Source organism: Molossus molossus, unplaced genomic scaffold, assembly GCF_014108415.1.
Source record: "Molossus molossus isolate mMolMol1 unplaced genomic scaffold, mMolMol1.p scaffold_m16_p_2, whole genome shotgun sequence".
In the NCBI taxonomy this organism is placed as follows: Eukaryota; Metazoa; Chordata; class Mammalia; order Chiroptera; family Molossidae; genus Molossus; species Molossus molossus.
This window is the reverse complement of record NW_023425355.1, coordinates 13,027,746-13,031,285: the sequence shown is the minus strand read 5'-3', so window position 1 is coordinate 13,031,285 and position 3,540 is coordinate 13,027,746. Positions and strand designations below refer to the sequence as shown.

General features: G+C 40.8%; 1 pseudogene; it reads right to left on the bottom strand.

Annotated features, from left to right (window-relative positions):
• Nucleotides 1-241: 241 nt before the first annotated feature.
• On the bottom strand, nt 242-2,077 carry LOC118636456 (annotated as a pseudogene).
• Between the last annotated feature and the right edge of the window lie 1,463 nt (nt 2,078-3,540).

Here is a 3,540-nt window from a genome sequence, read left to right as displayed (position 1 = left end):
ACAAAGTATGGCCTAACATTAATTACAAAGTATGGCCTAACAAATGCCAGGGGAAACTTTTTAAAAGTAGTTTTTACAGGTATCAAACTTATCCTGCATACTTAAGTCATCATAAATACAGGGCAAAATCAGAGCTTTTACATTTGAGTTTATTTTTTATTTAATCTTTAAAACACTACTATAGTTGAATGTTAAAACAAAAACAATAGCAAATAGTGAGCATATGATTACAATCCTTCACTCATTCACTACTGTGTATAAAATGCCAGCAGTGAGTGTTATTCACTGGCCCCATCAACAGGTCTGACACTGAACATCATCCCTAGTATGATGTTCATCATCCTCATATGCTTCTCCATTGTAATGGTGCAGTCTTTCTTGATTTGGATCACAGTCCACCAGTTCTCCATGGTCCATTTCATCAGTCTCCTCTACTTCCTTCCTTTCAGGTAGAAGTTTTTCCAGCAAAGAGAGCGTATTGTGAGAGAAAGTCATTCTTACCTTAAATTCTACGATTAGGTGACCCTTTTCATATGGTCCACAATAAATTGGCATGCCTTTGCTTAGCACACACTTGATATCTCCATGCTTGACAATCTGACCTGGATGAGAGGTGATGACTATGGTCCTATTGTCAAGAGTAGCTATTGGCTCTTGGAAGCCACACAAAGCTTCAGTCAGCTGTGTGTTCATACACATGAAAAGTTCTTCTCATCAAGTGAAAACAGAATGTCCTTCTGATCTAAAACAATGACAATATCTCCTGGCTCCAGTCCTGGTTCTTGGTCTCCTTCACCATAGAATGTAATCTTCTGGCCATCTGTCATGCCTTTATCAATTTGAACTTCAAGAATCTTTTCTTGAACTATCTTCCTTCTTTTGTAGCTTTCACATCTATCTTTAGGACTGATTTATTCCTCAAGGCCCTGGAACCCCATGCACACAGACTGAAGTTGCTGAATCATTTCAGGTCCCATTTCATAAATTCTTTTTTGCATTCCAGTACCTCGGCAATTGGGACAGCACTCTATGGCTCCTTTCTTACCACCTCAGCCTTCACACTTGTCACAAGTCACATTCTTTTGCAGAGCTCGTTTTCTTGTTGCACTATTATATAAATCTTCTAAGGTTACTGAGAGCTGATGCACAGCATTTTTACCTCTTCTTTTTCTCTGCATCCTCCCTTCTCCTCCACAAAGCATATCAAAGATGTCCACGAGGGAGCAAAAACCACCACCTGCTTTGCTTTCTTTAATTGCTTGTTCTCCTTCTTTGTCATTTAATTCCCTTTGCTTTGCATCAGAGAGAAATCTTTTTCTAAGCTTGAGAAATCTATTTCTTTTTTTTTTTTTTTTTGCCTGTGAAGATATTTATTTTTATTTTTTATTAATTCATTAATTTATTATTGTTACAGATGTTTCTCCTTTTTCCTCCACTGATTCTTCTCTCCCCCTCCCTCCCGCCCTGTCCCCAGCTTTGTTGTCCATGTACATTGTTCATGTACACATGCATATAAGTTCTGTGGTTTATCTCTCCCCCACCACCCCCTCTTCTGGGGATTCTCAGTCTGTACCCCACTTCCACATCTCTGGGACTACACCATTCCTCAGACTGTTATGTTCATTATATTCCACAAATAAGTGAGACCATATGATACTTGTCTTTCTCTGCCTGGCTTGTTTTGCTTAGGATAATACTCTCCAGGTCCCTCCAGGTCATCTCAAAAGGTAAGAGATCTTTCTTTCTTACAGCTGCATAGTACTCCATTGTGTATATGTACCACAGCTTTTTTATCCATTCGTCTACTGATGGACACTTGGGCTGTTTCCAGATCTTAGCTATTGTAAATAGTGCTGCTATGAACATGGGGTACATATATTCTTCCTGATTGGTGTTTCAGGCTTCTTAGGGTATATTCCTAGAAGTGGGAGAGTAATCTATTTCAACTTCTCTCCTTCATTTGGATTCTTATCAGGTGGTACTTCGAAGTCAGCTTCCTGTAAACCTTTTTCAATTCTTTCTGGGTGGCATTGGGTTTGACCCCCAAAAAATCACAGTAAGTGGTTTCTTTCACCATTTTTGACATCCGGCGAGTGGGTGGAGACAGGTGTGGAGGAGCTGAAAAGAGCACATTGCTGTACACAGCTCGGAAAGCTGCCGCTCCTCTTCCTTCCTTTCACCAAATGTTCTGAAAAGTTCCCACAAGGCAAGTTTTCGAGGCCACCGTTAGGGTGTCTTAAACACCTTGCCACTGAATACACTCTTTGTCAACAAGATCCACCTTTTTTAAGGAGTAAAGGTATGATATCCTCCTCTAAGGAGACACATTTGACACACTCATGTACACACAAGTCCAACATCTTTTTTTCCTTTTTGGGTTCTGGTGGCAACACATTCCTCATTTACACATTGTTCTTAATCTCACTGATACTTATATTTACCAATCAGTTCACCTTAAATAGTGTCATTTGTAACAAAAGGCTCCAAATTATGTCAACATTAAAATCAACAGGCATTCCTGTTAGTGCCCTCAGAAATTTCTTTACTGTAGAAGCTTTGGTAATGTTTTTCATGCCTCCTGGAGACTCTGGACACCTATAATGGCCATAAGTTTCCCAAGGGCTTCCGAAGTAAGAAATTGCCCCTCCTAGTCTCATGCTATACTACACCATTACAATAACATTATTGATTACATACTGGACTCTGCTGGAAATAGAGGTTGTCCCAGACCCTGAGCCTACTTCCATACCTAGTTGCTCATTATGTTTGGGTAATGGAAACAGCACTCAACAAGCTATTCAGGTTACTGAGGCCTCCTTGATAAATAGAGCCAAACCTGTGCCATCAAGTATATTTCACCTAAAGGAGAGGGTAGCCTGCCTTGTCCTAATTCCCTTGGTGATAGAGAAGTTTACCTGTGCCCCAGAACCCTGGTCACTTGTAGGGTCCCTTGAGATGAACTGACTGAACAGTACTGGGAATTTATATGCTCCGCGAATTACACTATAACCATCATAACAAAAAATATGGAGCTCAGCAAAATGTTTCTGCTTTTCATTCCTTAGCCTGGATATTCCTGCTAAAGGATGGGACACGAAGGACAACACATTGGGCTAAACTTCACGCAGATATCTTAGCACTGGGTCCCTTAGTCAACGCATGGCCCTATCTTCACATTTATTACAATCAATTGTACCATTATCTTAGTGTTTCCCCTTTAGGGCAAAGAACTGTGAGTCTCTTTTCTCACAAATACCTAAAATATAAATCACAATCACACATCTCAACATATACGAAGACCTTGCAAGGATGCTTATTCCTTTGGGAGTTACAGACATTACTAATTATAGCCAAGGCACACATTTCCTTCTCAAATTAGATAAAAATGAACTCTTGGCCCAGCCGGTGTGGCTTAGTGGTTGAGCGTCGACCCATGCACCAAGAGGTCTCCGGTTCGATTCCCGGTCAGGACACATGCCCAGGTTGTGGGCCCGATCCCCAGTGGGGGGCATGCAGGAGGCGGCCAATCGATATTCTATC